Source organism: Scylla paramamosain, chromosome 7 (genome assembly GCF_035594125.1).
Source record: "Scylla paramamosain isolate STU-SP2022 chromosome 7, ASM3559412v1, whole genome shotgun sequence".
NCBI classification, from domain to species: Eukaryota; Metazoa; Arthropoda; class Malacostraca; order Decapoda; family Portunidae; genus Scylla; species Scylla paramamosain.
In genome coordinates, this window is record NC_087157.1 from 25418116 (window position 1) to 25439492 (window position 21377).

At 41.0% G+C, this 21377-nt stretch overlaps 1 long non-coding RNA gene across 1 annotated transcript in view; it reads right to left on the bottom strand.

The window, feature by feature from the left end:
• Positions 1–11585, bottom strand: part of LOC135101838 (uncharacterized) — a 49869-nt gene extending 38284 nt beyond the window's left edge. Inside the window, exon 1 of the long non-coding RNA XR_010269393.1 lies at positions 11455–11585. This is a non-coding gene — a long non-coding RNA (uncharacterized LOC135101838). The remainder of the gene's footprint in view (positions 1–11454) is intronic.
• Between the last annotated feature and the right edge of the window lie 9792 nt (positions 11586–21377).

Sequence of the window (21377 nt, forward strand, 5' to 3'; positions counted from 1 at the left end):
TTTGTCTATTAATTTACTCATGTACTGACTTAAACGAGAACCAGATAATATGCAAAGCGCAAGCCACGAAACAGAAAAAAAAAATGTTAATAAAGGATCTTTGGCATAAAATAAACTGGAATGGTTTACTTTTTCCCCATTTTCATACGTAAATTCATATCTTATCCAAATATATGTACCATCCACTACTACTACTACTACTACTACTATTACTACTATCCTCAAAAAATCAATTATTTTAATTATGTATTATCTCTGGTTCTAACAATACAACAACTAATACAACTTCTATTGAGAACGACAGCAAACTATTATTAGCAATATTGCAGCTTCTGACGCAGCCCCCTCCCCTACAGCCCAGCCGGACGCGCGACTACGCGTTCTCTCTTTTTCCAGCTTCATGTAATATACTTTAGTCGTCAACACAATGTATCCTTTTACCCTGGATGCTACAATTACAAATAATCTATTAGAAAAAAGGTTTTATTTTGCTCTAGGTGAAATTAACATCTATATAGCGATACGTCTCATGGATTTTCCCTCTTTCATACTTAATCTCATGATCTCTCGTTATTTCTACTGTCGTAAATGTTTCCCTGTTAGATCTGGCATTTTCGGCTGTACAGTCTTATAGTGCACGTATTCTAAAAGTGAACTTATGTGTCCTTCATTTCCTTCACGAAATTGTATGTCCACTTCACTCCTTTCCTTTCCAATTTCCCTTAACAATTCGAGCAATGAAATTTCTAATCAGCAGGGCTTCAATTATGCAGCTGACAACAAATGATACGTACTGACTTTGCTGATAACGTAATTAGGAGACCATTGTCATTATACTCACAATTATAAAGCAATGGCAGAAGACCACCTTTCGACACACACACACACACACACACACACACACACACACCCACACACACGCATGCACGCACGCACACAATATGTATAAAGTTAGTTATTTTGAGTTGGTTATTTTAACTCAGCGGGAGGAGTATTTGAGGTGAGATTCCTATGTATTCACTTCACGGGGAAGTCGGTGTTTTCAGGCTTGCTCGCCGCCTGGCTCACGAGGCGTTGCAGCTAAAAAAATAAATAAAATAAATAAATAAATAAACTGACGTATCTAATTCTCTCTCCCTGGCCCTGGTAGATTAATTAAAGATAGGTAGATTAATTAGGTCAGAATCGGATGCCATCGCCTTGCAGGCAGACTTAGATAGAATGAATGAATGGACGGATAGATGGCAAATGCAATTCAATATCAATAAATGCAAAGTGCTTAGCGTAGGTAGAGGAAACCCACACAATAGGTACACATTAGACAACCAAACTCTGGTAGGTACAGGGTACGAGAAAGATTTATGAGTTATAGTTAGCTCTGAACTCCGTCTAGGGAAACAATGCATAGAAGCCAGAAACAAGGCAAATAGGGTACTAGGATTCATTTTTAGGAGTGTTAAAAGTAGAAGGCCGGAAGTAATATTAAAGTTATACTTGGCGCTGGTCAGACCTCATCTAGACTACGCGGTGCAGTTCTGGTCCCCACATTACAGGAAAGATATAGGTCTATTAGAATCAGTACAGCGGAGAATGACTAAAAGGATACAGGGGATGAGGAGTATTCCTTACGAGGCGAGGTTGAAGCTGTTAAATTTACATTCTTTAGAGAGACGTAGGTTAAGAGGGGACCTGATAGAAGTCTTTAAGTGGTATAAGGGTTATAACAAGGGAGATGTAAGCAAAATTCTTAGGATCAGCAACCAGGGTAGAACAAGAAATAACGGGTTCAAGCTTGAAAAATTTAGGTTTAGGAAGGAGATAGGAAAAAATTGGTTCTCAAATAGAGTGGTAGATGAGTGGAACGGACTCAGTAATCATGTAGTTAGTGCTAGGACACTAGAGAGCTTTAAGAGAAGATTAGACAAGTTTATGGATGGGGATAGCAGATGGAAATAGGTAGGTGTGTTTCATACAGGGACTGCCACGTGTAAGCCTGGTCGCTTCTTGCAGCTTCCCTTATTTCTTATGTTCTTATGTTCACCTGCCCTGCCCCTTCCCGCTCCCTCCCTTGCTGTTGGTGTGTCTATGGTGTCAGTTCTCGATTTGTGAATAGATACAATGATACATACATACATTCATACATACATATATAAACATGTCTTTACATACAAACACACATACATGCATATTGATTGATAGGTAGATGGATATAATTTCTTCTTTCTCTTATTTCTATGAGTTATGGGATAGCAACACCACCACCACGCGGTGCCCTGCTGGGTTATGAGAGAGAGGCATCACTACCTCTTCTTCCTGGAAACTGACCCGAGCCAGGAAGGATGAAATATAGAGAACTATATAAAAAGATAGGCATAAGGGTACACATACAGTGAAACACACACGAGAATACGAACAGGATTGCAGGAAACCAGCAGGAGGGCGTCTCCCCGCGGGGCGGCGCCATCAGCGGCTTGGCAGAGACCCAACATTAAATTGCAGATCAATTCCCGAGAAGCCGAGAAATTGTTATTGTCAATATAAATGCAAAATCCAGAATAATTGTGTATGACATGATGAGCGTCGGTTTTAATTGAGATGAAGCAGATGAATCTATTTCAGTGCCGGCGTGCCCAAGACAGTCCCGCGCTTTTTTTTTTTTTTGTATTATGATTATTGACATGGACGATAAATATTATGATGTGACGAACGTTTTAGCGAAAAAAGCAATGCCGCTTTTTTTTATTCAACAGCGTGCAAAGAATTATGCTAAATTATTTTAATGTCAGGCATATTATTTGATAGTTTACACTCATATATCGAGCTTCATGTTTCGACAAAGCACCAGAATTAATGTTATCGTGTTCTGGTTAAAAATTCGAGGCGTCTACCTCGAAAAGTGCGAGACTAGATGCTAACGTACGTATTCAAATCTTGATTTTTTTTTTTTTTTTTTCGAGACTTGGGTTTCCTGGTCAGTGCTTGATGGACTAATTCTTGGACACAAGCCTCGAGGACGTAGTCTACAATAAGTCAACCAATGAGGCCACACGCCGCCCGCAATGCCACCACACAGCAGGACACATGAGGTACAGTGCGGGCCCCAGGGGAGTGAATTGCGGCAGTCACGTCACAAGAGACGTTTAGCAACACACTCAACTGTTGGAGGAGGGTAATTTGCAAGTCAGTCAGTGCTCCTCAGTGCACTGGACTAGACTGCCGTCAAGAAATTAAAGTAATGAGTTTTGTTACTGTGAGCACTAAAAATTTCAGGAAAACTTAATGTCACTGGATACACATTTCCAGCGGTCAGATAATATTCCACTACTAGGCATCTTCACGGATTCGTGAATATCTATAAATTTAGATTGCTTTGTTGAGACTTATCAAGTAGCTTGGTGTTCATATGCAGCAACGCTGAAAAAAAAAGACGAACAAAAAAAAAACACTGCAGCAGTCAGCCAACAGTACTCGAGATAACGTAGAATGTGGAGCAAGGGAAGCACAGCCCGGGATGAAGCACAGCCCGGGATGAAGCCCACAGGACAGCCCCGCTCTGCCTCCCGAATGCTGCTGAATTTTGATTGAGACGAAAATGTTTAACCCTCCCAGCTTTTGCGTTTGGATTACCGACTATTTGCATTGGATGGTGTTAGTTTTACTTGCATATTTGGTCTTACTGCTGTGAAAAAAGCGAGAGAGAGATAGACAAACACACAGAAAGACAAACCAACACAGACATACAGAGTTCATTTGGTAATATACATATCACATTTGCCTCGATTAAGTTCAACCTCACTCAATACCGACATTTCTATTACAGAGGGTAAAGAACTTAACGGACGCTGACGAGATTTTAAAGTCATCACAAAAATATAATTCGGTTCCTATGGACGGATGAAAAAATGCACAGCCACACTTGGCAATATTTCTACGCAGTTATATATTCCATTATGCTCTTTTACGACCTCATTATTTACTGTTATGAGGAATGCCGCGCACCGTCCTCATGCGCTCACTCACCTAATTAACTCTACAATAAAGAGACACTCCCTGTATTTTAAAACAGTTATATAATAAAATAAAACTATTTTATTTACGTAACCTAAAAGTACTTTGATGTGAACTAAGGCAAGGCAGACTTACTTTTCTTATAACCACAAATAAAAATAAAAAATAAAAAATCTCGCTGAGGTAATAGTATCGAAAAAAAAATTCTGAATAAAAATACCTCGATTTTTTTTTTACCATCACACTAAAAACACACCAAAATTTATTCCATACACATTTATATGATGAAGCGCACACGCCATGCGCTCTGCAATGTTGACATTTTCCATGTTTCACGGCAAATAAAAAAATAGTAATACCTCAGGCAAATGGGAAATGATGACACGTGCCTGGCCTGCCTGCCGGCCTGCCTGCCTGCCTCAAACTGCCCACGGTAACTTACCTCAACCTGTCTGCCTGCCTGCCTGCCTCAACCTCAGCCTCAGCCTGCCCCAACCTGTGTACCAGCCTGTTTCATCCAGCATACCTGCTTATTTCAGCTTGCCTGCTTTCCTTAACCTGCCTGCTTGCCTCAACCTGCCTGCTTGCCTCAGCCTGCCTACCTCTCTGCCTCATCCTGCTTGCTTGATTCAACCTGCCTGCTTGCCTGCCTCAGCCTGTCTATTTATCTTAATCTCCTCGCTTACCTCAGCCTGCTTACATACCTCACCCTGTCCATCATAGACACACGGCGCCACACAGCCCGGCTCAGCCTACCTACCACAGATCCAAGTCCTTAGACCTATTACAGTATATTATTAATCCCCTGCATTCCAAATCGTCTTTATGTCCTGATCTACTCAATACAATCTACAAACTCCCCTTTCTGACGTCACATCTTTCTTGTTTCATTCAAAGCTTCACCTCGTCACGCACGTACATCGCATTGTATACTCTTAAGGTGAATGCATAAACCCTACTGAATTCTGTAACAAGCGAGTCATCCACACTTAGTATGAGCCACAGCATAAACACACGTAAACAAACAGGATGGCCACATCAGTTACAAGCACTAAACAGGACGGCGCTAACGAGGCTGAAATGAACAGCATTTAAAGTGTGTGTGTGTGTGTGTGCGTGTGTGTGTGTGTGTGTCGAGGTATACACTTTTACCCTCTCACCTCCCTCCGTACCTGTCCTATGCTACTATCACCTGTCAGCAAGTAACGAGAACTCTTCATACTATAATACCTGTAGGGTCTATTTATATAACGCACTATTTGATTTATTCCTAGGGCCACGAATATGTACTAAGAGCTGACACTGAGAGCCGCCGCCTGTCCCGTGATGGAGAGGCGCCACAGCAGAGCAAAGAGCCGCGAGCCACAAGCGCCAATAACGGCCCGTTGATGAACGCCCCGCCCGCAATATGAAGGCCACACATTCATATTAACCAAATTGAACAGCAAATTGAACAGAAGCCTCGTTGGAACTGATCGCACCTCATAACCAGTGTCGGACTCCATCGAGTTGTCGGCAGCCACACAACTAAGCGAGATGAATTCCAAAGTGGAATGCTTGATAAACCGAGATGATGATGCTGTGATGTGTACGTGTTCTCGTGGAGTTACAAGGTGGACGATTGGAAGGTTTTAATTTGGTGAGCGAAGTGCATTAGTTGGTGATTCGATATAGAAATAAAGCCAAATAAAATAGAAGTACTTACGTAAACGGTCAGTTAGTCAATCAGTCAGTCTCTCTCTCTCTCTCTCTCTCTCTCTCTCTCTTCTCTCTCTCTCTCTCTCTCTCTCTCTCTCTCTCTCTCTCTCTCCCCCACGCACACACTGACTATTACATCCCCACAACACATTAATTTTATACGTTTGCCACCGCGATATTTATCCTTAAGCGTCCCTCTCCCGACACTTCCCTGCTTCCTCTCACAACTCAGGCCAACATGAAGCTCAACATTTATCATTTTTCCTGCAAGCATAGTCGTAGTGGAGAAAATTAAAGGGATTGAGAGAGAGAGAGAGAGAGAGAGAGAGAGAGAGAGAGAGAGAGAGAGAGAGAGAGAGCAGAGAGAGAGAGAGAGAGAGAGAGTGTGTGTGTGTGTGTGTGTGTGTTGCGTCATGGACCATTTGAATCTTTTTATTCTGTATCACTGTTTGCAACGAGAAGCGCAGTGTTATGACGGTCGTTCCTCTGCTTGCTCCCTATTACTCTCGCCTCAAAAAAAAAAAAAAAAAAAGTCACGAAATATAATAAACCAAAGAAATAAAAAACGCATGAGAACAAATACAGAAAGAATGATAATATAAATTTTTGCTGATTTTTTCTTCTTAAATATAATATACGTAGTAAACAGAAAGAAAAAAGTATGGAAGTCAAAGTTCCATGCATTATTTTTTCGCTGAGCTTAGAGAGGAAAATGCAAGAAATTGCAACTAATTCATTCATTCGAGTCAATGCAGCCAAAGGTTCATAAGGTGCTACAGGTGAAAAAAAAAACACACAAAACCTTTTAAAACGTAAGGCAGAACATTAAAAAAAATACATATTGCTGCTAAAATTAATACAACATCGAGGAGGAGACAGGCAGGACAGACTCAGGGGGCAGCAGCGACTGGAGAAGCAAGAGTAACAGAGAAGAACGATGCAAAGTGGCTGGATGAAAAAGAAGGAAGAAATGAGAAAGGATATTAAAAAAGTTTTGGGATGATATCGGTGGTGCAGGTGAGTTGTAATTTTCAAATCCGACGAAACGAGGTAATTCCAACACCGAGAAAATCTTTACGTATACAGAAAGCAAAACTGGACCTCAATTCAATCTGACTTTTAAGCTCAAATGTACTAGAGGAGTGCATCTCTATTTAAACAAGGACATTTATACTGACACTAACACCACCGTTACCATGAGCACTAACACTCGTACTCCCACTAGCGCTCACAATACCGCCTCTCTTCATTCCCCACTGCTGTGAGGGCGCCTAAGGTAACACTATCTCCCGGGAACGATAGCAGACCTGTAATACTCGAAACCAACGGAACAAGATACTACATGAACAGAAAACGCGTAGTGGTGATGCGAACAATAATTGGTAATGCTGATTTTGACCTGGTTCTCTCTTGTGTGTGTGTGTGTGTGTGTGTGTGTGTGTGTGTGTGTGTGTGTGTGTGTGTGTGTGTGTGTGTGTGTGTGTTTAAATCTTCCTTCACGGTGCGCTCAGTCATTTATATTCCCCGCAGTCTTGGCTCGGTTCAGACACGCCAAGCACGCCGCGACTTTGTGGTCGAAAACTATCACCATAACAATTGATATCCGGCCCTTGTTTTTCTGGATGTTTTGAAGCTGAGTGTTATATTTTTAGCCTCAACAAGTAATGATTATGATACACTTTTTATTTATTTATCTATTTACTTATTTATTTAATGTAGGAGGGACACCGGCCAAGAGCAACAAAATTGCGAAAAAAAAAAACACTGAGGTGCCGGTCCAGGTACAGAATCGAAGGCATTAGCAGAAAATTACAGGTAAGTGTCTTGAAACCAACCTCTTGAAAGAGTTGAAGTCATAGGAAGGTCGAAATACAGAAGCAGGCTGGGAGTTCCAGAGTTTACCAGAGAAAGGGATGAATGACTAAGAAAATATGGTTAACTCTTGCATTAGAGAGGTGGATAGAATAAGGGTGAGAGAAAGAAGACAGCCTTGTGCAGCACGGCCGCAGGAGGAGGGGAGGCATGCAGTTAGCAAGATCAGAAGAACAGTTAGCATGAAAATAAAGATAGAAGATAGCAAGAGATGCAACACTGTGGCGATGAGAAAGAGGCTGAAGACAGTTAGAGGAGAGGAGTTGATAAAAACGAAAAGATTTTGATTCTACCCTGTCTAAAAGAGCGGTATGAGTGGAACCCAACTATATATATATGAAGCATACTCCATACATGGACGGATAATGCCCCTGTAGAGTTAGCAGCTGAGGGCGGAGGGGGGTTTGAGAAAAACTGGCGGAGACGACTCAGAATTACTTCACTGACCTTTACTTTACTTTACTTTGCTGAGAGTCTTCAATGAATAAACACCACAAGCCTATCACCTAGATCTATATTCCTTGATCTGTATTCATTCTCCTCGTCATCATCGCACACTTGGCTCCTCACAAAACTACTTGTAACAGCGGTGGTCTTTTGGGTGCTTGGGTCTTCGTCTAACAACTAGGAAACAGAGTTTTTTTTTTCTATTACAGGTGTATATTATGTGCAGTGCGTATGAGAGAGAGAGAGAGAGAGAGAGAGAGAGAGAGAGAGAGAGAGAGAGAGAGAGAGAGAGAGAGAGAGAGAGAGAGAGAGAGAGAGAGAGAGAGAGAGAGAGAGAGAGAGAGAGAGAGAGAGAGAGAGAGAGAGAGAGAGAGAGAGAGAGAGAGAGAGAGAGAGAGAGAGAGAGAGAGAGAGAGAGAGAGAGAGAGAGAGAGAGAGAGAGAGAGAGAGAGAGAGAGAGAGAGAGAGAGAGAGAGAGAGAGAGAGAGAGAGAGAGAGAGAGAGAGAGAGAGAGAGAGAGAGAGAGAGAGAGAGAGAGAGAGAGAAAGAAAGAAAGAAAGAAAGAAAGAAAGAAAGAAAGAAAGAAAGAGAGAGAGAGAGAGAGAGAGAGAGAGAGAGAGAGAGAGAGAGAGAGAGAGAGAGAGAGAGAGAGAGAGAGAGAGAGAGAGAGAGAGAGAGAGGGAAAGCACAATGACCAGGTATTTTGTAATATCAACCACCTCAACAGCCAGTGATGGCATTCCATTACGCTCAAGACAATAACGACACGGCGGCAGCAACACGACCGGCGGGAATCGGGAAGCTGGACCCCCCTCCCACTCCCTCCCCCTCTCCCCCACCTCCTCTCCCTCCCCTCTCCCCAGCACGCCACACGCCGGCAAGGTAATGATTGGCAACAAAAACACGAAACTGCACACCACACCGAAGAGAATTTATGAACATGGAGTTTGAACACGCACAACTGAACTAAAGTGTATACTGCACTTTAATGAAAAGACGTATATCAACGGCCCGCGGTGACTACAACCCGCCACCCTCCCCCCTACACCAAAACCACCGTGTGTGTCTATATAGCTGAACATGCATCACTACTTTCTTGTTATCGCTTCCAGTTACGGTTCCACCTCACTAACCCTCACGCGAACCTCTAGATGCTGTATTACGTGATCAAATAAGCAGCCATGAGCGTTCAATATTAACATTACACACTTTAAAGTTATAATTTTTACTCCGGTTACGGTTCTATGTCACTAATCGTCACCCGAACTTCTAGACCTTGTGTTCTGTGACCAAATACCGAGCCATGAACATTTCATTTACATTAACAATACACGCATTAAATTAATCTTTTTATTTTATTTTATTTATTTATTTATTTATTTTTTTTATTCCCTGAAGTCGTGGAGCTGGTGTCTGTGTGGTGAATACGTAACTGCACAGCATTACATTTCTCCACAATGCATTTAAAGGACACAGGTCTACAATAATAATTACTGGCAAAATATATCATTATTCACAATAAAAGTTTACCTGCCGGGTCTGGCTGGCCTCGTATTTCCCTCGCCCTCCACACGCCCACGGACTTGTAATAATAACTGGCAATAAAAACTTGTAATACCACGCCGCCGGGGACAATGGAATACTCAATATCTATCCTGACAGTCCATTGCACCAGGACTCAGCCTCGGCTTTATCAACGAAGGAATGAGTGATGGCGGGGCGTGACACTCGTACTCTCGCCAGATGTTTCTTTGTTTGTCTCCCTGGGGAATGCTAATAACAGTTTTCTTCTCTTCCAGAGGAAAATGTCAGTCCGAGTGTTGTCTCTGGGTAATTCTGCACAGTAGAGGATAGATGTGGATTATTTAAATGGCGGTAAATGCTGGAAGAATGTCACTGAGTGGAGATGTGACTTTGTCTAATACTTACTGTTAAAGCTTTTTTACCTTCTCTAAAGCGTACTATCAAAACCTTGCCTAATGCGTACTATCAAGGCCATTCTCCGGACAGACACACACACACACACACACACACTACAGTGGAGTACGAATTATTTTCATGGTTTGCATGTGAACTCTTCCATCACTCGATATTTGTGTTTGTTGGAATAGGTATCAATTTGCAGACAAAACGCAATGATGGAAGAATGAATGATAACCACCAAGTCGATTAATCACGTGAATGAAACAAAGTTGTAAAGGCCGAGGGTATTTGTCACACAAACATATCTCTCTCTCTCTCTCTCTCTCTCTCTCTCTCTCTCTCTGTGTGTGTGTGTGTGTGTGTGTGTGTGTTATGTATTCGAAATACTAGGTATTACACAGAGTAAAAATCTAAATCTTAAAAGTTTGTTTTCCTAATGAGGTGTGGTCTCTCTCTCTCTCTCTCTCTCTCTCTCTCTCTCTCTCTCTCTCTCTCTCTAAATTAATGTAACAAATAGAAACAAAACACATATGGACACAAGGCGACACGTGAGAACAGCGCAAGAAAGACCACAGGGACGAAACCTCATTCAACCCAATTACCGGACCACCGAACCACCAACTCACTCCCTCCTTCCCTCGTTACCTTCACAACCCGAGCCGCGCTACAAACAAGCTCCGAACTCTTGCCGAAAGAGTCCGTATCCGTCCCTCAAGCTCTGAATGGATGGCCCTGAGACTGGTGGTTTTATTTATAAGTCTGGTTATGGCTGACGGAGAGGTAAATTTATAGACGTCGAGATAGAATGTATGACAGGTTGCTTCACTGACGCGTTCGGACAAGGCGACACCACGGAATGAATCACTTAATATTTCATGCCGTCTCTGTCTCTGTCCTTAATATTAGGAGAATTCATCCATATTATAATGAGTTCATCTTAGGAGGTTAATTCATTGATGTATAGAGTGACTTAAGATTTATAGCACTAGATGTCAAAGAGCAAATAACTTATTTCTCCCTCCTCCCTCCTCCCTCTTTCTCTCTTCTTAACATCACTTAGAATCATGCACACTACAATACGTATTATTCCTTACTATAAAACGATATTCAGCATTCATCCACAACACTAATAATATAAACAAACGTGCAAAATAGCATAATGATGAGCTTATTTCAAGCATAGAATAAGCATGATCACTTTTTCTTGACTGCTGGTTATGGTGTACTGCGTCTTAACACCTTCACTGTTATGGTCGTTTGTTAATACCATTCAGAGCATTGTAAGAAATTATCTGCAGAGACGCATAAGAACCTAATCTAAAAATGCAACCCAGTGAAATATACATTACCAATAACGCCATTCTAAAACCAGGAAAAATAGATGACTGATCTACCACTCTCTGAGGAAGGTGGACTAGCTGGCTCGGTCTCTGCAGCAGCCAATATAAACACTAAACCTGCCTAATTTTACCTATGGCCAGCACAACCAGCACGACTTATACTCACCACAGGTCTCTGTTACGTCCCGGCCACTGTGGCTGAGGTACAGGGGAGGAAGATGCCAGCAAGATGAAGAAAAATAAGATTCACAGACGCAAACAGTCCGTCGGACTCCGTCCACAACTGCCGGCTTTGTGGTGAACTAGACCACGGTACAAAGAAAACGAAAGTCGAATCTAATAAGGAATATGTTTATTTTTAAGGGTGACTATAACCAGACCGTCTCAATTTGACTTGGGATTTAAACGCCAGAACATTTAAGATATCGTTACTAACAAAAGGTCAGTTTATCATAGCAGCGTCCCTTTTTCTGGTAAACTCTGGAACTCCCTGTCTTCTTTTGTATATCTTTCCTATGACTTGAACTTTCAGGAAGGAGTTTTCAAGACATTTATCCTCCAATTTAGGATAATGTTTTTTTTACCTTTCATTGGGGACTGGTATCTCAGTGGATCTTTTCTTTTTAATCTCTTTTTTTTGGTGGCCTAAGCCAGTCCCCCCAAAAAAAATATTTATATATGTCACAGCAGCAGCACAGGCCAGTGACGCGCTGATCAACTCGCACAGTAATCATCACACTATTCAGGTGAGCGGCGTCGATGCAAATAATAGATAATTAATTCATACACGCCTGAAACTTTCAAAACTGTGTGGAATTTTAAACATGTGATCACTCAACTATCACTTTAATATGCATTCTTATAATATTTGTTATTATTACCATTTATATGAATAGAAATGTAATTTCAGCCGGTGTGTGTGTGTGTGTGTGTGTGTGTGTGAGAGAGAGAGAGAGAGAGAGAGAGAGAGAGAGAGAGAGAGAGAGAGAGAGAGAGAGAGAGAGAGAGAGAGAGAGAGAGAGAGAGAGAGCATATGTAAGGATACACACACACACACACACACACACACACACACACACACACACACACACACACACACACACACACACACAGTTGAAGATATCACTAAAACAAAAATAGTGAAGCCCATAGTCGTAATAACACACTCACAATGATCAGCTCAGCGTCAGGCCACTGCACCCTTACAGCAACGCCGTTGCACACCCACCCTCCCTCCTAACATTCACTCAGTCATGGTATATTTGACTGGACGTAACATTTAGTCTTGCAGAACATTCAGAGCGGGTAATGTGTGACGCTTTGTCCCGGAGACTGCAATGTGCCGCCGCCGGAAGACAAGAAGCACAAAGTGTGAAATTACAAAACGTTAATAACTCTCGAGGGCGTGTTATGGACTCTTTCCCCCGTGAAGAAAAGCAACACTTTCTGATTTACGATATGTAATGTACATACATCTACTCCCCTTTGTTCCATGACTGTCCCTGTGTTTGCTGAAGGAACTGCTACCGGTCAGTGAGATTCGCTTCGCCGCTTCAATACACGCAGCCCTTGACATTTCTCTGATAACTTAATGTACGCAAAAGAAATCCCTATAAATGTAACTGGAATTAAGTAAATTTATCATTTCAATTAACAGGTCTTGTATTTTCAATATAATGCAGTGTGCAGTCTTTACTATAATGCATTGTGAATTCTTCCTCCCAACGATACATGCTGAATTCAAGGTAAGGAACACAGGCCAGGGTTAAGGTTATGCTCGAGCCTAAGAGTACTCATCATATTAAAGTGCGCATATACTCACGACAATAGATGGATGGATTGATAAATAAACAAACAGATAGGCAGCCACAGACATAGAGATAAATAGATAAATAGACAGATAAAGAGATAAATAGATAAATAGATAGACAGACAGATGGATAGATAGATAGATAAACAGACAGACAGACATAGACAGACTGACTGACTGACACACTAATTAATTGATTCTAGTGATAATATAACAAGGAATCTGCATCATTGAAAAAAAAAAAAAAAGAAACATGAGAACCCAAATAGCCTGCATGCCCTTACGGGACCCCAAACCATTCCAAAACACTAGCCCAGCATGACACACTTCCCTCTATACTTCACGATCAAATGCCACAAAGACTAAGGTGCTCACCACAACAAAAACCAGCTGACCTCCTCCCGTGACCTCTCCAGTAAACTTCAACACGCCTTAAGTCAACACAGGATTCCCTACATGTGCACCTTCGCCTCATGCGCCGCCCCTCTCCTTGCCCTTCACCTCTCCAAAGCCTCCCGGAAACACTGCCAAGCTGCATTAATGAGAAACGCAATCCGCTTTCCCTTAATTGATGGACAAACATGACATGCGGTTTATTTTCATATAGGAAGTAATCAAATAGCGCCCACAAGTTTTTTTCCATTATAATACGTGATGGCGAGGCTTCCGCGTATTCTTATCAGTACCAGTAGCCTTAGGACGAAGGAGAAAAGTGGAGAAGATTGAATACAGCAACAGCAGAAAACAAGTGCATGTTGAAGGTCTGTATATTTCACTCTATATACTCGTTTATTATTATTATTATTCTTTTCATGCAAGTCTTTTTTTTTTTTAACTAGGGACCTAAAATCTTGGCAATGTTCTTACCTCGAGATCTTTGTCTGCTGCTGCTGAGAGAGAGAGAGAGAGAGAGAGAGAGAGAGAGAGAGAGAGAGAGAGAGAGAGAGAGAGAGAGAGAGAGAGAGAGAGAGAGAGAGAGAGAGAGAGAGAGAGAGAGAGAGAGAGAGAGAGAGAGAGAGAGAGAGAGCAAAAAATGTTTCACTTGCAGAATCAAACTCATATTTTTTACAACATTGTATGAAAACTGTTTCTAATCCGCTACTGCGTTGATATATATATATATATATATATATATATATATATATATATATATATATATATATATATATATATATATATATATATATATATATATATATATATATATATATATATATATATATATATATATATATATATATATATATATATATATATATATATATATATATATATATATATATATATATATATATATATATATATATATATATATATTTTTTTTTTTTTTTTTTTTTTTTTTTATTTCTACTTATATCTAAAGAAAAAAAATACTAGTTTCTTTGAGTTTTGATGCTCGTGTTGCAATTCCAGATTAAGGCCCTACAAAAGCTCAGAGGAAGAGAAGAAGAAGGAGGAGGAAGAGGAAGAGGAAGAGGAGCAGGAGAAAAAAGCAAGATTGTTTTGAATGCAACCAGGTGTGTAAATGAAGAGACGGCGGCAAAGACAGATTCGTTATTTCATGGCGCTTGGAGGAGAAGAAAGGCAAGAAGAAAATGCGGGAGGAGGAAAAGGTAAAAGGAAAGAGAGGAGAAAGAGAGGAAAAAGGAATAGAAAATGGAGAAGGCTGAAGATTAGGAGGAGGAGGAGGAAGAAGAAGAAGAAGAAGAAAAGGAAGAAGAAGAAGAAAAGGAGGAAGAGCAGGAGGACAACGAGAATGACGACGAGGGAAAGGAGGAGGAGAAGGACGAGGAGCACGAAGAAGACTAGAAGGAAAAAAGAAGAAAATAGAAAGAGGAGGATGATAAAGAGGAAGAGGAGGAAAAAGAGGAAATTGAGAAAGATCAAGAGGAGGAAGAACTAAAGCAGAATGATAAGAAACAACAAGAGGGGAAGAAGAGGAGGAGAGAGAGCACAAGGAGGAGGGGAGGAGGAGGAGGAGGAGGAGGAAACTTGAGGACACTGAAGGCATCACTTCCCTCTCCTCGTGTGTCTTGTCGGTTCCTCAGTAGCGGGAGTCTCGCTGAAAAGAAATTGAATATAATAAAGAAAAAAAAACATCTGCACATCCCATATTTTCAGCTACTCTTCTGAGGGGTTCCTTTCACCGAGAAACATCACAGATTTTTTGCTGGTGGAAAATCACGACCAGGTTTAGTATCTCCAGAAAAAAAAATGTGTGTGTGTGTGTGTGTGTGTGTGTGTGTGTGTGTGTGTGTGTGTGTGTGTGTGTGTGTGTGTGTGTGTGTGTGTGTGTGTGTGTGTGTGTGTGTGTGTGTGTGTGTGTGTGTAGTTTAAAATCACACACAAATACAAACAAAACCGCGTAAAAGCGTCGCCACAATCCTGTGAAAAACAAAATGCACACACAAACACACACACACACACACACACACACACACACACACACACACACACACACACACACACACACACACACACACACACAAACAGACCAAAAATGCATTTCATCAGAGACGCGCGATTCAACACCTGAGTTTGTATTTGTGTGGAGCAGGAAAACAAAACACACACACACACACACACACACACACACACACACGACTATCCATGTAATTTACTCGTCATATTTCTCTTTTCTCTTCGTGGTAGCTCATGAAAACGGACCCAAGATTAAAAGGAAGAGAGTTTTATGTGCACCAATATATTTTTAAAGAGAGGAACATTTTATTTTTTACCGTACGTTTCACTCTGAGGCTTAACACAAGGCGCCTTGAGACGCCCGCGGCCTTGGCAGCGGCTGAGAACCAATTACTGGAATCGTCTTACGTGGGAGGGGCAGAAGGGCAAGGTGTGTATGTGTGTGTGTGTGTGTGTGTGTGTGTGTGTGTGTGTGTGTGTGTGTGTGTGTGTGTGTGTGTTAAAAATTATAAAAAAACTTACATCGAGAGAATAAACGTCATAGTAATCTCTCTCTCTCTCTCTCTCTCTCTCTCTCTCTCTCTCTCTCTCTCTCTCTCTCTCTCTCTCTCTCTCACTAATTCATCTATGCAGAATTACACAGTGACTCATTTCTGCCACAAATATTCGAGCAACCACACAACACTTAATCCCACCCATTGAAACACACACACACACACACACACACACACACACACACACACACACCTTGCCCTTCTGCCCCTCCCACGTAAACACACACACACGCATAACCTAGGGGCGCGCGGCACAAACAACTCTCGTCACAATGGCTTACAAAAGGGCGCCACTGCGTGCGTGTATACGGCTTGTTGCGGGTTATTGCCACTGTTCCCTGAGGGCTTGGGTCGCCAGAGGATCCCTGGAGACCCTTAGTGCACAACTTCTCCACTTTTAATTAATAAAGTTTCGCTCTAGCCCTCTCCCCCCAAGCATCTCTCTCTTTCGCTCTCTCTCTTCTCCTCTTTCCCTGTGTGTGTGTGTGTGTGTGTGTGTGTGTGTGTGTGTGTGGATGGGTGTGTGTTTGTGTGTGTGTGTGTTTTTCCCTCCCACACTCCATCTTACTTCATTTTACCTTCCCTCCCTTCCCTTCCTCCTAGTTTCCCTCGTCATTTTTTTTTTTTTTTACTTTCTTAATCTTTTTTTCTTCTATGTTACAAAGATTATAAGTGTCTGTATTTTGTAGTCTATCTATCTGTCTGTCTATATATATGTGCATTTGTTCCCCTCCTCTCTCTCTTTCTTTCTCTCTCTCTCTCTCTCTCTCTCTCTCTCTCTCTCTCTCTCTCTCTCTCTCTCTCTCTCTCTCTAAGCGTGGTTGTTGACCTGACACGGGCTTTTTTTTTTTTACTTACACTTCTACAACCTTGCCGTCTCCTTTGATGCACACACACACACACACACACACACACACACACACACACACACACACACACACACACACACACACACACACACACACATACCTGCTTTGCGTTTGTAATCATTGACCCTCAAACAGATTCATTAACTTTCCGTGGCGGCGGCTCACTCGTCAAATAAACAACATCGCTTTGCTCCTCGGCGCCGCCACACTCCGGCCGAACAAAACCAATCAAAATATGGAAATGAAGTGACGCTGATGGTTTGAGACGGCGGCGGTGACCTAGCGGGGTGTGGAACAAGTGGGTGTGATGTGATGTGTATACGTATGTGGTGTGCGGGAGTGCTGGGATGCGAATGTTCTTTGCTATATATCGATTACCTTTCGCAATCAAATGACGTCGATTTTTGTAGGGATTTTTTTTTATTTATTTATTTATTTTATTTTATTTTTTTACTGACAGAGGACGCCACGCTCGTTCCTCCTTCAGTGTAAACTAAGTTATTCATATTGGGTGCTTATGTTCTGCTCTCTTATCAATAAATAAATGGAAAATGCAAGTTGACTTCCATAACTCTCTCTAGCCATGGCTTCTCTACGTGTGTGTGTGTGTGTGTGTGCGACCCACTCTCACGAACCAATTAATGAGAAAAGGAATACGAGTCGAGGCTCTGAACGAATCATTTGATGAATGAAAAGCGAAGCCTAAAAATCCACAAGCATACAGTCATCAGTACCTCCTCATCTCACTGGAAAAAAAGAGAGAAAGAGAGAAAAAAAAAAGCAGAACACATAATTAATTGCTTTCCAGGACACAAGCACATATTTATGGTACCTTTTGTACATTACTGATAAAAGCACCCGTCACAGAGGGAGCAGAGGGAAGGTAGAGGGTCAGGAGGGAGGTGGAGGAGGGTAGAGAGAAGGGAGGAAGTTAGGGGGAGGGAAGGCAGGACGAAACAAGCTGCCCTTACTGAAAAAAAAAGTAAAAACTCAATATGAACCAAATGAAAGTTGTAAATCACGTCTCTGAAGCCTTTCCAATTGTTGGCCGATAATGTGCGCTCTTTGACAGTCAGCGATGTATTGGGCGTGGTATTGTTTTGAGCAAATATTGGCGTACCATAGGTGTTGGTGGCGGTGGTGGTGGCGATGTGTATGTGTACCATTGTCTTCTACTGTTACTATTACTACTACTACTTTTACTACTACTTTTACTACTACTACTACTACTACTACTACTGCTACTATTACAACAACAACAACTACTACTACTACTACTACTGCTACTATTACCACTACTACTACTACTGCTACTGCTGCTGCTACTACTACTACTACTACTACTATTACTACTACTACTACTACTACTACTATTACCAGAAAAACACCACCATCACCATCATGGTATCCCTCTACATTTTTCTGTGATCCAATAACTTATGAACGAGGTCGTAAAATAATAAACAATTTTGCTTTGATTACACACGTGTCGAGTTGTTGTACATTTTAATTCTTTCATTTAATTCACATAATCACGAATCGTACACGTAATTAATGGAGCAGCACACGAGAGCATTCCTGTATGTAAGTATGCATGTGTGTGTGTGTGTGTGTGTGTGTGTGTGTGTGTGTGTGTGTGTGTGTGTGTGTAAGTATGTGTCAAATTCAATCACTATCCAATAAATACATACACAGAAACACACACAGAAGGTACAAACAAACGAACATACATGCATACACATATATACATACACAACCATCGTGCAGTGCGTGCATACATACGTCCATTGGTCAGTGGTGCTTGTAACGCAGCGTGTCCAGGACGGCTCGGATCAATAGTGGATCTTAGTGTGGCGCAAGGGAGGCGGAATCACACAAGGGAACGTTTAATTTGTGTGTAGTGGTGCAGAACGCCTAGCAGCCTCCCCTTGCGGCGGCCCAAGGTGCTGCACAAGGAGACGAGGAGACGAGGAGATACGAGTCGAGGAGAGGGGAGAGACAGAGACAGAGATAGAGATAAGAACAAGGAGTTGTAATAAATGGACTATGATTTCGCTTGTAATGTTTCGTTTTATATTTATTTATTCTTTTTTTTTGTTAATGAAACGTATTTTGTTGAGAGAGAGAGAGAGAGAGAGAGAGAGAGAGAGAGAGAGAGAGAGAGAGAGAGAGAGAGAGAGAGAGAGAGAGAGTGTGTGTGTGTGTAGATATAAACATTGATTCCTGACAGTGTTTAACCAAAAAAGCAGCACACAAAGGGTAGAGGTGAATGCTTCTAGCTGAATCAAGACACGCAACATTTAGAAACATAACACAACTGCTGCATTTCCCTGCCCTCCTCCACCAGCTTCCCAAACACGGCACAACACAGACCCCTTCGTTCCTTGGCACTGAATTCTCCTAACAAATAAATACAAGGACCTTTAAATCCACCTGCTCTGTTTTCCACTATACGTATATTTGTTAATTAATTGTCGGGAATTCATTACTTTTTTATGGGAACGAAGAGCGAGTTTTCAATAACGAGGGAAGTTCAGTAAATTGCGGGTAATTGTCAGTATTTGTGTGTATCATTGAAGTATATTGGTGATAATTTAACGTGGAAAGTCGAGTTTGGTAAAGTTTAGGTAAGGTAAGGTAAGGCAAAGAAAGATTAGGTCAAGTTAGCTTAGGTTACGTTAGGTACAGTAAAATAAAGGAAGGTAAGGTAAATTAATGTAAGGTACGTAAGAAAAAAATAATGAAAGGTAAGGAAAAATAAAGTTAAAATAAGGCAAAGGTAAAGAAGGAATAAAGGTAAAAGTAAATTAAACAAAATTTAAAGTGAACTAAAATATAGGCAATGTAAGTTCAAGGCAGCACATGGTAAAGGTGAAGTGACGTAAAATAAACCGAATAATATAGAGTAAAGAAAAAAAAACATGAAAAGATGAAATTAAGATAAGTTTATGGTAAAGTAAGGTAAGGTAAGGTAAGGTCACGTCAGGTCAGGTCAAGTCAGATCAGGCTAAGTCAGGCCAAGTAAGGTAAGGTAAGGTAAGATGAGGTAAACTGCTCTCTTTGATGACTAGATGACAAAGATGAAAGTGAGGCAAGAAAAGACTTCATTAATATATTACACTCACATTGGCTTCTCCTGTTTGAGTTGTTTTCTTTTTCACTCTTGGGCTGACGTAACACATCCCGGGGCTACAGAGGAAGGCGAGAGACAATGTCTATCGGTGGGGAACAAAGGACATCAGTGGGCGTCTGCCTATCAATGCAGGAGCAAAGGGTATCAAGGGGGACTAAAGGATATCAGTGAGAGTCTGTTTATTAATAGGGGACTAAAGGATACACCTTTAGTACCTTCCCATCACACCTCTCCCAGTAATACAACGTTTCATATTTTTTTATTATACATTTCTATTTTTTTTTCCTCCTAGATATTGTATATTTTTTTCTCTCTGCTCCCCTTTTTTCTTTTTCGTTTTCTCTTTTTTTCTTTTTTTTTTAATTTACAGCGCAATTTAAATACGCAGCAAAAAATTATTTACATTCTCTATTACATTCAGGTGAAGATTATAGTATGTTTCCAAGATTAAATGTCACTAACCTGAGAACGTATTATTCACTATGCTGGCTTGAAGCAATATCGAGGAGAGGTCTGGCTCTTCCTTTCTGTACATTCATTACCTGAATCATTCCTTTGGTACGAACGTATGTCAGCTGATGAACATATTTTTATTTATCTATTAATAATTTATTTTATGCTACTTTATGGCTATTTTCTAAACGCGAATGCAGAATACAGGTTGATATCTGTATGTAATGTACTCGTAAACCATATATAGTGATGATGATGATGATGATGGTGATGATGATGATGATGATGATGATGATGATGATGATGATATCCAGGAAAGAATAAATAAAAACTAAATGTAACACACTTAAATTGCTGCTCTTTCATGACGCTACGAAAATTAAAACCAGTAACAGTAATTACAAAATAAAAACCAGTGACATGATTTTCTTCTACAAAATTAATAAATCCTGCAAAGAGAGAGAGAAAAGAAAGTACAATATGATTTTAAGTGTAATGCAGGGAGAGGAAAAATGTAAGAGCAATACAGTGAAGAACAAGTTGATGGAGATGAAGTTAATTAAATAAATTAACGATGAGGCAATAAAGCCATGACTTACTTATTAAACATTGATGAAAAAGACAGAGAGAGAGAGAGAGAGAGAGAGAGAGAGAGAGAGAGAGAGAGAGAGAGAGAGAGAGAGAGAGAGAGAGAGAGAGAGAGAGAGAAGGGCAGACAGACGCAAAAATACACAAACACAGAAACGCACAGAAAGACAGACAGACCAACAGAGACGGACAGACAGACGAACAGATAGACAGAGACAAGCAGACAGACAGACAGACAGACAGACAGACAGACAAGCAAAC